The sequence below is a fragment of the Ambystoma mexicanum genome, chromosome 4q (assembly GCF_040938575.1).
Source record: "Ambystoma mexicanum isolate Mex_15411 chromosome 4q, UKY_AmexF1_1, whole genome shotgun sequence".
Lineage (NCBI taxonomy): Eukaryota > Metazoa > Chordata > Amphibia > Caudata > Ambystomatidae > Ambystoma > Ambystoma mexicanum.
In genome coordinates, this window is record NC_090928.1 from 177,487,808 (window position 1) to 177,505,693 (window position 17,886).

Genomic DNA, 17,886 nt, shown 5'->3' on the forward strand with positions numbered 1-17,886 from the left:
GTCTCAGGACAAGGTCCTCCACATAAATCATCTGGAGCTTCTGGCGAACCTCCTATTGCTCAAGGTGTTCAGACCGGTCACTGCCAACAAAGTGGTCCGTATCCGCACGGGCAATGTGGTGTCAATGTATTACATCAACAAGCAAGGGGGCACCAAGTCTCCCCCTCTCGTGGACCTGTCCATCCAGATTTGGGAGTGGGGGGGTTCATCATGGTGTCTGGCTAGTTGCAGTATGCATTCTGGGCCAGCTCAATGTCACGGCAGATGCCCTCAGTCGGTGGACGATGGTCAGCTATGAGTGGGAATTGAAGGCAGAGATCCTCTCATGGATTTTCCTGCGTTGGGGCACTCTGGAAGTGGACCTCTTCGCGACAGCGGCAAACAAGAAACTTCCTCTGTATGCCTTCAGAAACGGGCTGGCAGCCTCCTCTCTGGGGGATGCTCTCAATATTCCATGGCACAAAATGAGGGCTTATGCGTTCCCGCCTCTGCCTCTGGTTCATCGGACGATTTGCAAGCCGATGAACACTGTGAACTGTTCCCCTCTACTCATAGCCCCGTGGTGGCCGGCCAGATTCTTTTGTTTCTTAGAGCTTCAACACCTGTCAGGGTATCCGCCGATCAGGTTACCGGTGAGCCCCAATCTTCTTCACCAGGGGGAGCAACAGCTGTGGCACCCCTCCCCACAATCGCTCAGCTTGGCGGCATGGTGCCTGAGTTCAGGTCTTTAGAACATCTTAGCCTGTCTGCGGATAACATGCGTATTATTCAGGCAGCCAGGAAACCCTCGACTAGGTCCCAGTAAAGAAGCAAATGGCTCAGGTTCTGTCATTAGTGTCTACAAAAACAACTGGACCCAAGGGCGGCTACAATTGACACGGTAATGTCTTTTGTATCCCACCTAGTAGAGTCGGGAATTCACGTTCTGTCATGCAGAACTTATCTTTCGGCGGTATCTGCCTATCTATCTACGGACCAATGCTCTTACTCTCTGTCTAATCCAGTGGTTAAGAGACATTTTGCAGGCTTGACGCGCCTTTATCCCCTGGTTCGTAGTCTGCACCTGTCGTGGGATCTAAATGTGGTCCTTACGGCATTGTGCCATAAACCTTTCGAACCAATGGCCACGGTGGACATCAAGCACCTGTCGTGGAAGGTGTCCTTTTTGGTTGCCATTACCTCAGCAAGACGTGTGAGTGAGCTCCAGGCTTTGTCGGTGGAGCATCCCTTCTTGGTTTTTCACAAGGATAAAGTAGTCCTACGGACAAACCCTTCTTTCCTGCCGAAGGTGGTCTCTGATTTCCATCTAAATCAGTCAATCTCCATGCCGGTCTTTTTCCCGAATCCTGCTTCAGAAGCAGAAAGGGTTCTGCACTGCTTGGATGTTAGAAGAGCTCTTAAGTTCTATCTGGATAGAACATCCGAATTTAGGAGCTCTTCTCGACTGTTGGTGTCCTTTGGTAATCGACAAGGTAAACAGGCCTCTAAGGCGACCATCTCCAGATGGATCGCTGCCTGTATTACGGAGTCTTACACTGTCTAAGGACTGCAGCCCCCTAAAGGTATTCATGCACACCTGGTGCAGGGCAAGGCAGCCGCTGCTGCCTTTCAGAAATATGTCCCACGGGAGACCATTGCAAAAGCGGCTACTTGGGCCTCCCCATCGGCTTTTTGTAAACATTATTGTCTAGATCTGAGCTCCAGGTCTGATGCTGAGTTTGGTCAGGCTGTGCTGAAGAACCTTTTTCAGTAAGGGATTTTCCATCCACCCGTTTTTCCTGTAAGGAGTACTTGGGAATCTCCCATAAGTATGGAGGAAAGGGGACGGACAGGACGTAGGAGTATAACCAGGTTACTCACCGTAGTGACCACCTTACTCCTAGTCCATAGTCCCCTTTCCTCCATACGCCCTCCGTCCCCTCTAATAAGGTTCCTCTGTTATTGCTTAAAGGTCTCTGACCTGGCGATAGAAAAGGACTGATGGGCGATGCGCGGGGCGGAACCGAGATGGGCGGGGCTGTGGCCGCGTGCCATGCCTCGCGTAGAAAGAGAGGAAGGATTCAACTTTTTGCTAAATTTTGGATGCTTTTACAAAGTGCTCCGGTCCCGTCCCACAGGACGTAGGAATGTCCCATAAGTATGGAGGAAAGGGGACTACGGACTAGGAGTAAGGTGGTCACTACGGTGAGTAACCTGGTTAGGATCATAATTTAAGACCGCAGTGGGCCTATATGATGTACTAAGGGAAAGTGCTATTAAACAGGATAACCAGATGAGGGGCTAGTAACTCCACACATTTCTTGTAAACGAAGGCAGAGTAGCCATCCGGCCATGGGGCGTTATTTCTGGGAAGTGAACGAATAACCTGAGTGACCTCCTTTACTGTAATCGTACATTCTAGCTTCTGCCGGTCCTCTGCTGAGATAGAGGGTAAGTTTGCCTCTCAAATAAATTCTTTCTGAGTTGAAATATCCCAATTACCCACGCCAAATAATTCTGTATAGTACATTGTCAGAATGTGCATCATCGCATACTGCATCCCTTTTTTCTCTCGTAATCGAACAATAGTATTCCTAGTTTTCTGAGCCTTCAATTTATAAGCTAGAATGCGCAAAGCTTTATTAGAAGTACTAAAATAAAATTGCTTATTTTGGAGCAATTTATGGGGAACATTGGCAGCCCAAAGTGCTTTTAATTCTGCCCTTGCAATTTGCAGCTGTCATTTGGCCTGCTGCTCTCCTTCTCTCTTGTGTTGTAATTCCAACTGCTGCACTCTCTTCTAGCCTGCTTTCTCTGGACCATAAGCATGTGCTTCCTTGCAGATGTAAAACTAATACGTTTGCAGCGTAATGTGGGCTTAAAGGCATACCAGGAGCAAAGAATGTGTTGTCTGAAACTCATCAGACGAGTTGCAGTGCACACAATGAAGGGGACAAAAAGGGAGATCCCTCAGTGAATATTGAAAGACACAATTAATGAACAACTTATGAATTGTAATAAACAATTCATGAACAATTTATGAATTGTAGTAATCGGTATGATTAATTTAATTGATCTCAAAGTTAAAAAAGAAAATAAAGAACGTTAGCTCATTACAAAACGCGATTGTTGTGCATAATTCACTTAATGTAACCTCATGTCTTAACAGTTTATTTGGTAGAATAATACAGATTTAGTTGTATTCACATAATGTATCATGTTCACATAAAAAAAGCTGAAAACAATTGGTTCAGATAGGGGTCAAAATCCAAAGGATTGATTTAAGTCCAATTTAGAAACATTTTTCAAAGATGGTCCTGAACCATATAGGGTTCCGTGGAAAGCTGTGCTGACACTACGTGTTTCTCTTCTTCAGGTGTGATGGACTCAAATAGGTATCTAAAAGTGAAGGAACATAGTTCTTTATTTATTTGAGTTTTGATTTAGGGTTCGTAAAAAACAATTAAATGTCAACTATGTCATTGGTTTACATGTCACAGCTGCGCGGCTAGGTAGGAGGTTGCTACTAACCTTGGCCCTCATTACAAGTTTGCCAGTCCGGAAACAACAGTGCTGGTAAGTTTCCGTTGTTTCCAGACCGGCAAACTACGAGTCTGCGGGCACGTGCCGTTGGTAGACACGCCCGCAGACCTTCACGGAACCACTGGCAACGTTATTAACAGGGCCAGTGATTTCATGGCCCCCATAGCCCCTATCGGACTCTATGGGAATGGGGATCAAAATTTAACTGCCACCTGACTTAACGGACCGCCGAAGCTGTAATGTCCCAGTGTTTCCGGCAAGTCAGGCGGCGGTAAATCATTACGAGTCCGGCAGCTACCTGCCGGTTTTACTGACACGGTTTCCGCCGGACCCATAATGAGGGCCATTGTGTTCCTATGAAAGAAGTTGCGCTTCGGTTGAAGAAAATGTATCCCTGGCTGTAAAGAGAGCCAATGTGGGATGTATGTTCTAAACGGTTCTCTGGTAATCTTCCTGTCAAAGTGAAATGATTTCATAAATATGAATGTAATTACACATATCGCTAGTAGTAAAGTTGAAGATGTTGACATTTTAATCTGTCCCTTAGTCAATTCAAATACACTTGTGATGTGAAGAGCTCTCAAACATTTGTTATGTCTTAGTGGGTAAATTGTCCTCTCTCGGTCCCTGTAAGGTGAACGATAAAATTCACTCAGAGTTCTAGAGAAGCATCGATAGAGTTATCTATTTCATCTCCCTCAAGTAAAGTGTGGTCACATACCTGTGTTGTCTCGATCAGAACAAGTTAAATCGGTGAATCGCGGGCCGGAGAGGCAGCAATCAAGCGGCTTTCCGTCCCACGATCGCCATATATTGTAAGAATCACGTGGCATACACGTGCAGTGACGTGGACCGCTCCAGTGATCATAAATAATTGTGGATGTCAACAACAATTGCTAAAGTAAAACTATTCTCATCTACTGGTAATGCGATTCTCCTCGTGATACTGGTGACAAGAAAATTCAATGCAACAGAATGCAAGTGGATCTTGGTCACCTGGCCTAGGCCCCACCTACCTGGTGCCTTCCCGGTTGCCGCTCTTTTTCCCCACTTAGCAAGCCCTGACCACCTGGTGCCTTCCTGGTTGACACTCTTTTTCTTTACTTAAGGAGCCCTCCAGCCTCTTTTCCTTTGACATGGGGAGCAGGTACAAGTGGATCTTGGTCACTTTGCCTAAGCCCCGCCCACCTGGTGCCTACCTGGTTGTTGCTCTTTTTCCCCCATTTAGCAAGCCCCGCCCACCTGGTGCCTTCCTGGCTGCCGCTCTTTTTCCCTACTTACGGAGCCCTCCAGCCTCTTTTCCTTGGCAGATGGGGAGCAGGTGCAAGTGGATCTTGGTCACCTGGCCTAAGCCCCGCCCACCTGGTGCCTACCTGGTTGTTGCTCTTTTTCCCCCATTTAGCAAGCCCCGCCCACCTGGTGCCTTCCTTGTTGCCACTCTTTTTCCCTACTTAAAGAGCCCTCCAGACTCTATTCCTTTGCAGATGGGGAGAGGGTGCAAGTGGATCTTGGTCACCTGGCCCAAGCCCTGCCCGGCTGGTGCCTTCCTGGTTGCCGCTCTTTTTCCCCACTTAGCAAGCCCCACCCACCTGGTGCCTTCCTGGTTGCTGCTCTTTTTCCCCACTTAGCAAGCCCCTTCCACCTCATGCTTTCCTGGTTGCCGCTCTTTTTCCCTTCTTAAGGAGCCCTTCAGCCTCTTTTCCTTTGCAGATGGGGAGCAGGTGCAAGTGGATCTTGGTCACCTGGCCTAAGCCCCGTCTACCTGGTGCCTTCCTGGTTGCCGCTCTTTTTCCCCACTTAGCAAGCTCTCCCACCTCGTGCCTTTCTGGTTGCCGCTCTTTTTCCCCACTTAGCAAGCCCCGCCCACCTGGTGCCTTCTTGGTTGCCGCTCTTTTTGCCTACTTAATGAGCGCTCCAGCCTCTTTTCCTTGGCAGATGGGGAGCAGGTGCAAGTGGATCTTGGTCACCTGGCCTAAGCTCCGCCCACCTGCTGCCTGCCTGTTTGCCGCTCTTTTTCCCCACTTAGCAAGCACCGCCCACCTGGTGCTTTCCTGGTTGCTGCTCTTTTTCCCCACTTAGCAAGCCCCGCCCATCTGGTGCCTTCCTGGTTGCTGCTTTTTTTCCCCATTGAGCAAACCCTTGCCCACCTGGTGCCTTCCTGGTTGCCGCTCTTTTTCCCTACTTAAAGAGTCCTCCAGACTCTATTCCTTTGCAGATCGGGAGAGGGTGCAAGTGGATCTTGGTCACCTGGCCCAAGCCCTGCCCGGCTGGTGCCTTCCTGGTTGCCGCTCTTTTTCCCCACTTAGCAAGCCCCACCCACCTGGTGCCTTCCTGGTTGCTGCTCTTTTTCCCTACATAATGAGCCCTCCAGTCTCTTTTCTTTGGCAGATGGGGAGCAGGTGCAAGTGGATCTTGGTCACCTGGCTTAAGCCCCACCCACCTTCTTAGCCCTGCCTCTTCCTTCCTGCTCTTAACTCTTAGATCAAGGGCGTCCCTGGCCCGGGCGTCCGAAGCGAAGGGTAGACAAAGGAAAGGGCAATTCCTGTTTGGACCTATTCGGACCAGGAGGCTCCAGGGCCCAAACCCCTGCTCAGACAGCTGGTAAGAATGCACCAACATGCGTTTACTCCCTCTTCCCCCACAGGCCAACCCCACCCTTCTGGTCCCGCTGTGATGTTCCCTTGTGCCCCCCTTCTCGCACACAGCTGTTGCCTTTTTTGCTTGATTCTTCTACTCTGCTCCCCCACCCCCACTCAAGCCTACTTCTGCAGGAGTCTGTCCTGATACATTCTGGTTTCACCATCACCGTCTTGTGGACAATGCTGGATTCAACTTTTATGGACTTAATTGATTCACATTGTGTCACCCTTTCTCATGGTGGCCCTGAATCATGCTGTTCAAAAGTAGGAACCCTCCCGTCCCCTGCACTCTATCATAAATCCATCGAAAGATGGTTCAACAAACTTTCAAAAGCATTAGTAATAGTTAAACAATAGTTTTCAAATTAGATAGATAATAAAGATAAACATTCAATGATTTCATAAAGGCACCAAAAGGTGGTTTTAATTATAGTCACAATTAGTTAACCATAAAGCCTTAGTGTACAAAAAGCCAAAATGACTGTCTAAAAAATACCATGAAAACAATAAGCAATGATAGTCCATGTATACAATTTATGGCTGACGCGTTTCGGGATACATATCCCTTCTTCTTGAGCCTAGTTGATTTGGACTGCGGAACCTAAATAAACATAAAGAGCTGTTTCAATACACAACATGTTCATATATTAGAAATTAAACAAAGTAATTATTATTGATCTCACATAAACATTACATGTATTGGTCTATTCAATTGGGTGCAGTTCAAAGACATCTATAAAGGATGTTAATCCGAGTCATCCCAGTTAGAGGGGTCCCACCCGGGATCAGTGCGCCAGAGAGTGTACATTAATTACTACAGAAGTAATCAGGAAGAGTTGCTAACGGTTGCCTATCAGTGACAACGGCCTACATTACATATATCAAAGCCATTCAAATAATGCAAATAATGGCATGTCCATCAGTTACATCAGTCTCCATTAATTATATTCAAGGAATTCAAATAGTGGCGTACCTTAAGTTTAAATCAAGGTCAAATGTAATTCTTTCCGCCGGTCAGTGAAGGAGAACTGCTCTTTTCAAAAGTGCATAGTGCCTACGGGTCAAACAAGAACAAAGCGATTCTAAAGATAAAATATTAACTTCCCACATAAGAGGTCAACACAATAGTATGGTTTTTATATAGTTAGCGCTAAAAAGCAGGGCCAATTATAAAGTCACGGCTTACCTCTAAAGTCGTAAAATCTGACGGGAGAAAACGAGTGTGTACTCCGCTAGCACGGTGATCTTAAAGTGTCCCAGGTTATTTCGCAAACAGGACAGATTGTTCTGTATGGAGAAATAGAGAGATAAGAGAGCTCAATCAGTTCCACAAGGCGGAACTGCGGGGTCTGTGTCTGCACTGGGTTGACAATCTGTAAACACATATTATATTCACCTCTGTAATGGAATCCAAAGGGATACTTGGACACGTGTAGAAAAACAGCCGCAATAGTTCCTCCCCTCCCTTTCTGCACCCCTCTCCCTCACCTTTTGTTTTCTCCAGCTCTACCAGAAATGTCGTCAGGCCTAGTACGGTAGTCGCCTGTCTGTTTCCATGTTCTTCCCCGTCCCTTCCTTATCTATGTGTTAGCTCTGGCACTATCTGAAATGTCATCAGGCTGAGTACAATAGTTAATTTAACATCCTTACTGTTCATGGCCTGTAAGAATGTCATTGTATTTTCCACATCATGGTGTTATTATTTAAAATTAATTAAAAAAAAAATTCTTAACAGGAAGAATGTAATTGTATTTTCCCTTGTTCCCTCCTTTGCTTTGAAGCGCTTTGAAACACATTCAGCCTCATTACATGGTAGGCAGTGGATCAAGGTGCTATTAGCTATTAGTAAATTACCGGCACCGCCTTGGAGGAAAGGGGAATTACTGCCCTATTCCAAGGTTGGCGGGGCGGTAATTCCCCCTTCCTCCTTTGCCCTTCCCCATTCCCATTTTTGCCCCATAGGGCATAATGGGAATGGGGAAGGTGCTAATTACGGTAGCGCAAATTGTGGTACTGTAGTTAGCCCCTGGGTCCCTTTGCAGGTCCCTACTTTAACGGCTGGTCTACACCAGCCGTTAATGTCGGGTCCCACAAAGGGACCTCGTAGTAAGGCGGTAAGGGTTAACGGTCACCGGTAGCATTACCGGTGACCGTTAACCCTTACCGCCTTCCGTGTAATGAGGCCCATTGTGTATAGGCTCTATATATATAAACTATCATATCATATCATATTCTAGGACTTAATTGGCGCCAAAAATTATAGTCCATCTCACTGTCTGTGCATCAAGTCCTAAATTAGCTTACAGATCAAAGTTCACTGTGTTGTTTGTGTATATGATCTCGAAGCGTTACGTAGTCCCCCAAAAAATAGCCTGAGGGATCAGCTAGCTAAAACTTACTTAATTCAATTGTGACTAGACAATGTCAGATGTACAAAAACCAACATTGAGTATAGTTATATAATCCTTTGGACTCGACAAATCGTTCCCTATAGATTTAAAAAAGAACAAATGTTCAATTGAATGGATTGGTACAAAAATATAAATTGACATTACACAAATCTTACATAGTTCTCAGTTATTTAAAGTGCATTTTGGGAAACAATTCTGGTTCAAGGAATTAACCACAAAATATATGAAATTCAATACATACACTGCAGAGAACATGGCGACTTCCTTGATCATTATCATGAGAATTCCCCTTATTGCTACAGCCGTAAGGTAGCAATAAAGATATGTTGTTGAACATTGATGTTTTTATGATAAACTGATTATTAAGGGTCACTATTGAGGAATCATGTTTATGAAGCTATGATACAGTGAAATTCGTATTGATCGGCCACAGGTTAATTCTATAGAGATGTAACGTTAGTATGATTGTGTATTACAGATTTTGAAGGAACTAAAGGAAACAGTATAGATCATAATCAGGATAGAACACATATCAGTGTCAGTGCTTCTAGACTGTCAATCCAAGTAATCTCTTTCTGAAGTAATGATTTAACTAAATCGCCTCCCCTGCTTGATTGTTTCAATTGTTCAATATCACAACTTGCATTTGTGATACCGTGTGGTGAAACTCATTGAAATGTTGTGCTACTGAAGATCTTTCTGAAAGGGTATGGTTGTTGGACTTGTGTTCCGTCCACCTGGTTTTAGCTTTCCTTGTCGTGAGTCCCACGTAATAGATGCTACACGGGCATCTGATTCCATATACCACATTTGTTGAATCGCATGTTGAGGTATGTTTAAGTGGTATCGGTTTCCCTGTGTACGGATGGTTTATAGACTGTCCTTTTATAATGTTGTTGCAGTGTTGGCAGTTCATGCATGGTAATGTCCCTCTATATGATAGTGGTTTTGTTTTAGTGACACTGATATCTGCTCTTATCACTGGATCTCGCAAGGATTGAATTTTCTTATAGGCAAAAGTAGGTACAGAGGGAAATACCTATACTAATGCCGGATCAAGGTGTAGAATATTCCAATTGGATTTAAGAATACATTTAATTTATGGGCTTTGATGTGAATAAGTAGTCACATATACAAGTTTAGGGGAGGCGTCTTTTTCCTTTTGTACTAGATTCTGTGTCCTAGGAATTTCATTGACTTTATGCATAGCTTTCTGAATAGTCTGAATGGTGTAACCTCTCTTCTGGAAAGTGTTCGATAGTTTGCCGGATTTTTCAGCAAACTGCTGGTTGTCCGAAGTGATCCGTTGATATCTTAAGAATTGACTAAACAGAATACTTTCGATAGTGGTTTTAGGGCGAAAACTTGAGGCTAACAAGATACTGGGCCTCATTACAACCCAGGCGGTAATTTCCCTACTTTACCATCATGGTGTAAACTCTGTTTACACCATGGTGGATGGCGGATTTACCGCCCCATTCCAAGGTGAGGGGGGCGTTAAATCCCCATTCCCCATTTACCCTTCCCCATTCCCATTTTTGCCCCATAGGGCATAATGGGAGTGGGGAAGGCGCTAATTACGGCACTTTAAATTACGGTGCCGTAATTAGCACCAAGGCGGGTTAGCGCCTTGCATTTTAACCCCTGCTAAAAGCAGGCGTTAAAATGGTAATCAGGCATTAAGGGTTAACGGCGCCGACGGTGCCGTTAAACCCTTAATGCCTGGGTTGTAATGAGGCCCACTGTTCTTGTCTATAGGTTTAGATTAAATTGTAGTCTTTAAATTTCTATCTTCAACGTAAATCTCAATATCAAGAAATTCTAATCTGGAAAGGCTTTCTTTTTTGGTAAATTTGGTAAATTTCATCATAGGTGTTATTTGGTTCATGAAAGTGAGAAATTTGTGTCTGGTTCCAGACCAAGCGCCAAAAATATTGTCTATATAACGATAATAGCATTTTCAATGTTTCCCAGTAGTCATTTGTGAGAATGTGCCATATAAGTATTATTATAAGTTGGTGCCATTGCTGCACCCATCGAGGTTCCGGCTATTTGAATGTAATAGCAGTCTTCAAATCTGAAGAGCTATTATTCAGAACAATAGTTAGTAATTTCAAGAGAAAGATCTTATCCGCAAAACATTCTACTGCATCTATTCCATACTGGTGGTTAATGTTGGTATATAGACTGGTGACGTCCATTGTGAACAAAATATCTTTATCCTCTTGAAATTGAAGGTCATTATTTTTCAACAAGAAGTCATTAGTATCTTTGAGGTAAGATTGGGTTTTCTGAACCAATGGCTGAAGTATTAGATCAATGTATTTAGCTAAAGGTTCAAGTAGACTTGTTAGTAGCTGCAGTTATCGGGCATCCAGGAGGACTATTCAGATTCTTGTGAATTGTTGGTAGAATGTACAAAACTGGCATTATGGGGTCATTGTTGGTTAAATAAGCCTTAGTGTTAGAATTTATGAATTCATTGTTCCCCCCTTCATCAAGTACTTGCTGGATAAGTGTCTTCACTTGATCATTTGGCTCACAATCGACTTGCATATAGGTGTTCATATCGCCAAGTTGATTTTCAATTTCCTGCTTATATTTGTCAAGATCCATAATTACTAGAGCACCACCTTTATCAGCTGGTTTCAGTATGTTCTCTGGGTTGGTCCAAAGTTGATTAAGTACCTGTTGTTCTCGATGTGTGAAGTTGCCTCTATGATTCATCATGAAGTAGATTTTTTTTAAATCATTAAGAACGTATCTCTGAAAAGTGTCAAGAGTCAAGTTCTGCAGTGGAGGTATGAATTTACTTTTCGGACTTAATTCCAAATATTCGGTGTCTTCAGTTTGTTCTTCTTGTTCTAGTGTCTCAAAGAACAGCTTAAGTTTCATCTTCCTAAATAGACGAAAGAAGTCAATCTTTTCTTTAAGTAGAGAGCTGTTGTAATGTGGAATAAATGAGAGTCCCTTCTGTAATGTCTTCCTCTGAATTTTGGTTAAGCGATGAGTTGAAATCTTAACAACCAGGTCCTCTTCCGAGGGAGTTGCTCCTACCTTGATGGATTTTTTCTTCTTACTTCTTCTTGTGATTTGTCTCTTTCAAGGAAATATTACTTTAAAATGTTACTATTAAAATTCTACCAGTAGAAAAACTCCAAGTGCATCCCTCCAAACCCATTGTGTCTCTGCCGCCATTGTGTCTCAGGAACTTGGGACACCCCAAGGGATTGCAGCAAAATGAGGTCTGACCCGCTGGAGGGACTGCAATGAAGGGCGGGCTCACCTCGTGCGTGTCTCAGCTACAACAGTAGCGCACCACTCGAGTGTCTCTGGCAGTCTGGTCTGCTCAGGTGGATCAGAGCCTCAATTCTTTGCAGGCCGCTTGAAGGACGCAGTCATTTTGAGCCACTGGGCCTTTAATGGCTCTGGGATCACACCACTATTTACGCTGCCTACACATAGTGGCCCCGCTGAGACTTCACCAAGCTGTTCTCACAGGCTTCCGACAGTGAAGCCTGTTGCCTCAAATGCTGGACGTGATTGAAGGGCACCACAAAGTGCACGTTCCTTGGCAGGGCTATAGAGCTCACAGGTCCTATGACTCCATGAGCCTTCAGTCAGGCAACGCCCCCCATTTCATCTGATCCTGAAGGGCTGTCTCTGAAGAGGAAGGTGGCATAGCATGTTCTAGGAAGTATATGTTTGTGGTAGGCTCCCTGGTGTGAATGTGTGGCCCATATGAAGTATACATTATCTGCTAGTTTGCATGTTTAAAAGAAGACACATGCTGTTGGTACTGCCATTCACTGCCAGGAAGTAGTCCGATGATGCAGAGCGAACATTAGCTGGTTATGTTTTAGTGGAATTGTACGGGCATTTTGCGGAAATGATTACTTTCAGTTTTTGGCTCACTGTATGGCGAACCCAAGTAACTAGTAGTTTTAGTCCCTCCACACCTTCGCCTTATTATGGCTAATAAGGGAGCAAAAGTGTCCAATCTCCCTTAGACGTGAAATGGCTGTCCTGGAACACTCAGCAGTCCCAGCGCTGCTGACCTGACTTAGAGCTCATATTAAGGAAAGCAAAGAGACACTTGGCTTCCATCCAGGGTGTGAGTAGGTGGGCTCTGGTCTGTCCTCACATATGACATTATGCTTGTGCAGATCTTTGGAGGATCTCTGTAATCCTCATTTGGATCCCACTCTATTATGTGCATTTCAACTGGTAGATTCACTTTCATGAGAATACATATTTTTAAACCTCTAGAATCTCAAGCTATACCTCACTGATCTTCAAAGATGCAGAAACGTGTCTTTGGTTGCTTATAGCCTTGTGCGGAAGGGATGGGACTGAGCAGCTACAGTGAACGGCTCCTTTTGGAATGGGACCAGGCCTGCTTTGCATTAGATTTTTTTCCACTTCTGTAATGGAACAGCAGGTTGAAAAACGGTTGAACGCAACGCTGCCTTGAACAAGTGCTCATGTTAAAGATTAATTAAAAGTTTTTCCATCCATCATTTGTTAGTAGTTCAAACGTTTTAGGACACTTTTACGGTGGGAGTGTCTGCACAACAGGATCTATATCAGTAGTTCTGTGGACAGTGAGCTTTGACACATGCTAGTAATAGAAAGTTGTATGAGTGACCCAGCACGCCCAATGGAAAATGAAAGTGTGAGTGGTGGTCGGTCTCAGGAAGATGAAGTGAATAGTGTGCCTGTGTCCCGATCTGTGGTGATTTAGATAAGTCTGGAAATTGTAAGTGTTTCCTTGCTGCAGTTGCCTAACTAAGACTGATATTCACTTTAGTCAGTCTGAATATAAAAGTATTGTGGACATAGGTCGAGTACTGTGCCAGGATTATGTATAATCAAAACAGGATATTTATATTAAAAATGTTTGAGTGTCCATCAAGAGACATCTGTTACATGTTACAGTACTTCAGTCATAGGAAACATTTTTATGTCTTTTTGGTTACTTGTGTGGAGCCAATATTAACCTGGTGGTGGCACGTGCTAATGTTTCTGCCTCTATTGGGCTTCAACAAGGTGTTTACAAAATCAAAGAACTGTGGTTGACATAACAACCTGTTATATTAGTTACACTTATTTAGCCATCAGTGTGTTCTGAATGAATTGTTACTTCACAATTTATGACCATTTCTTAAAGCATTGACAGATATTTTGCAGTTGTTATTCTTGTACATATTTAGGCATTTGATTCATGCAGTCCTAAATACAGTTTACAATATTTTGTAGTTGTCTAGAATGCAGTTGCATCTTAAGTATAAGGAAGAACAGAGGGGGGCAAAGGGAGAAGGAAAGGAAGCGAAAAAAGAGAGTTAGCAAGGCCAGATAGTAAAGGTCTAGTCTGTGTGTCCTAATTAAGCTCAGTGGAGGTGAACATGCACAAATGATCCAAGTGGAAGTGGGCACATAGGATGGTTGAGTAAATATGGGCATCGTTGCTGATTATCAATAGTGAGATTGAGTTGTGAATATTAGCAGACCACTCAGTGGTTGGCGTGTATCGGTCCAGATTGGTAGAATAGGACTGTGTGCCTAAGTGCAGCGTAGCACAGTGCGTTGTGACTTGAGTACGGTACCTATTGGAGCAGGTGGCAGTTGTCTGCTTTAAGAAGTGAGAGAAATCCAGTGCAGGACCATTCCAACTGATATTTACCCTAAAGCTCCTTGTAAATAACCTCTTAGGCTGAGCACTAATAGTGGCATAATCCTTCTTTCAAAGTGTTTCCAACTTTATCTGCGTGATGAGAGGTACATTTGACACGTTATATGTCAATAATGGTAAGAAGCAGGTTTGCTAAGGAGTTAGATCATAGAATACTGGGTCTACGAGTTTCATAAAGTATGTGGTCCTATTTACCTGGTAAACCAAAGATGTAAGCTTAATGCCATTTCTTTTATTCTGTGGAAATGCTGTTTCCTCACAGTTACGTAAGTACATATATTAATCCTAAAAATATAGAGAAAATAAATGGGGCAAATTAAATAATATGAATCCCCACTGTGGACCGACTAGTCAGTATTTCATTCTCTGTATTCTTACCTTATTTTGGAGGTTGATGCTTATCAGGAAGATGGTGGTGCTCTGCAAGTGTATTGGAGCACCGCCATCCTGAGAATTACTATTTATTCTCTAAACGCATATTGCATTGTGAGCATGGCGACGTCATCACCGTAACATCGCAGATGTGTCTGTAGCATAACGTGCCTATGGCAGGAGCTGCAGGCATGTTGAGATAATGATCAATTAGGGCAAAGGTTCAAAGTGAAATATAATGTATGTGTGTGTGTTCCGTTCGGCTCAATAGTGAAGCGTCCTCATGTGTGCTTAAGGAGGGTCGTAATCCGCCTAAATCCTCAATCGTTGATGCGTCTGTGACATTGCGTGCCTATGGCAGAAGCCAGTGGCATGTTCTGATAATTTATGAAAGGAGGAAACATTCAAATAATATGCCATTTATATGTGCACCCTTAGGCTTAATCATGGAGCGCCCTCAGGTATGCTTACAGAGGATCTTAACCCGCAATGGTCTGCATGTATCAAGTGTTCATTACAGTATATATGGGCCAAATGATTTAAGGTGAAGGCAATTCCTAAATAAGAGAACAGGGAGGTCCCTGGTATCTGGTGTTATTATTAGCCGAGGTAAGGGGACAGAAAGTCCCGAAGGCAGTGGCGCACCTGGAGGTGGGGTCTGTGATATTAGAGAAGACTTATTTACCCTTAATGGATAGGGGGAAAGTGCGGCAAGCCCAATTGCCATTGTCACAGAGTTAAGCTAGTCCGTTTGGGGGTATTAACCGGTCTTGCCTGTGTTTACGAGTACGCAGATCCCAAGATTACGATTGCTGTCCCTAGGGTGAAAGGTTGGAAGGGAAGACCTGCATGATTTCCAGACCCACCCCGAGCAGCTGTTTATCTTACGAGACTCGAGATTGTGAGCAAGAGCTTAGTTTAGACATCAATTTAAGGATTATGCTCATGGGATTGTGCTGTCTAGGGCATGGGCAGGAGGTGGGGTGAACTAGTATGTTCCTTGTATTTACATATACAATATCATATTATCTGTAGTTTTTAGAAAATACAGTTTTTATGGATTGAATGCAAAATTAGGGTTTCCATATGATGTTCATGTTACAGTGGATATTCTATAAGAAGTAATGCATTTCGTTATTCGTGTTTAATACCTCTGATTGCAAATCATTTTAGCTCTTCCTGGCGCAGAGTTTTCTCTGACGTGTCTGGTGCCAACGAATTTCACACCGTCCTTCTTTTCTCCAGAATATTCAGCCAGTGCTCTCTTCTTTTCAGTTGTGGTCAGGCTGGTTAGGTGTTCCCTTATCCTTATTCTTATTTCCCTGACGGTGCTCCCCACGTACAGTGTATCACAAGCACATACGATGATATGTATCACATCGGTGGTCCAGCAATTTGTGAAGTCATTGATCTTGATAACTCGTCTGTGTTTGGTAGTGTGTGATTGCACATTGTTGATGGCATGTCTGCACATGCTGCAGTTTTTGCCTTTGTGAAACCCCTTTATGGGTTTGCCTGTTGTGATGCTAAATTGCCTTCCCTGTTTCTTGTTTGCCATATAACTTGGACTAAGTTTCATTCTTATTGTAGGGGCCCTAGTGTAGACAGTGCTGGGTTTCTCTGTATTGTGATCTTAAGATAGGGTCCAGCATAAGTATGTGCTAGTTCTTTCGGAAGATATTTCTAATTAAGTTGTTATCATTAGAATATTGAGTGATCAGTCTGACAATATCTTTTGCTGGTTCACTCGCTTAATTTTTGGGATTCAAAAGTTCCAGTCTGTTGCGTGCTGTGGATTCTTCTCTTGCTTTTGTGACAGGTTGCTTGGAGTAACCTCTTCTAAGGAATCTGTTTTAAATGTACTTGCATTCCTCTGGATTTGCCAGGTCATTGCTACAGTTCCTCCTTGCTCTAGTGAATTTCCCTATGGGGATGTTGTGTTTGATGCTTTTTAGGTGTGAGCTCTCTGCATGGAGTGATGCATTGACCTCAGTCTTTTTACAATACGTTTTAGTTTGTATCATACCTTCTTCAATATAGATACATAGGTCCAGATAGTTAATAGTTTCTTTACTTTATTCTAGTGTAAAACATGTTTTTGTTTAAGTAATTAAAATATTCATCAAATTGTATAGCACTTCCTTTTTATATAATAAGCACATTGTCTATATATCGTAACCACTTTACAACATTCTTTGATATGGCAAGGTGAGTTATTGCGTGCTTGTGTTCAAATTCTCTCACAAATAGGTTGGCCTTCGATGGTGCAAAACATGTCCCCATCGCTATGCCTTTGGTCTGCTGGTACAGTTTATCATTAAATAGGAAAAGGTTTTAATACAAAGGCTAGCAATTAATTCAGCATCTCCACATATTGGTAGTACGATGCTGATACATTTTGAAAAGTATAGTCAACGTTATTAAGTGCCAGCTTGTGGTGAATGGATGTGTATAATGCTTTTACATCCATTGTCCCAAGTATGGTTTAAGTTACTTACATGTAACTATTGTTCTCCAGCATGAGTCTGGCATGGAGTCACATGCTTATGAATATTCCCTGTTGTCAGGTTGGGAATCCTCAGTAAAAGAAAAAAACTATTTCACTTTCACTGTAACACTGTATTTCACCTCTAAACCAATCACTGTACTCTGGGTCATACTGCCCCATCCGATGACAGACCTCTCCCTAAACTCTACCCCTGGTGGCCATCATCAAATTTGGTAAGTATGTAAAATGGCAGTATGAACCAAGAAGAGCCACAGAGGGGACGGAGGGAGGGTTTGCATGTGAATCCATGCCAGAACCATGCTGGAGAACACTAATTACAATTAAGTAGCTTAAACCTTCTCCAGCATGGGATCTGGCATGGATTCACATGCTCCTGAATAGCGATTACACAGCAGTACATATACACAACCACGAGAGGTGTCAAGGCTCAACAGAAGCAATAACACTCACCTCTGGACCAGACTCACCTCAAGAGAACAGGTTGCGTAGCACCGACAGGCCGACTCGGGACTCCCGCCTGGAATCCCTGTCGACGCAGTAGAATCTTGTGAAGGTGTGTTTGGACCTCCATGTAGCAGCTCTGCAGATGCCGAGCCGGGGCACACCAGAGAGAAACGCCGTTGTTGCTGTAGTGGCTATGGTGGAATGGGCTCTCAACCGGCCTGGCAGCAACCTGCTCTCCAGTCGAAGACAGTGCACGATGCAGCCAGAGAGCCACCTGGAGATGGAACACTTTGATAA

The 17,886-nt window shown here is 43.7% G+C and overlaps 1 protein-coding gene across 4 annotated transcripts in view; it reads left to right on the forward strand.

Annotated features, from left to right (window-relative positions):
• The window catches only part of AGPAT4 (1-acylglycerol-3-phosphate O-acyltransferase 4), a 1,136,585-nt gene that overhangs the window by 330,456 nt on the left and 788,243 nt on the right, over window positions 1–17,886 (forward strand). The window lies entirely within an intron of this gene.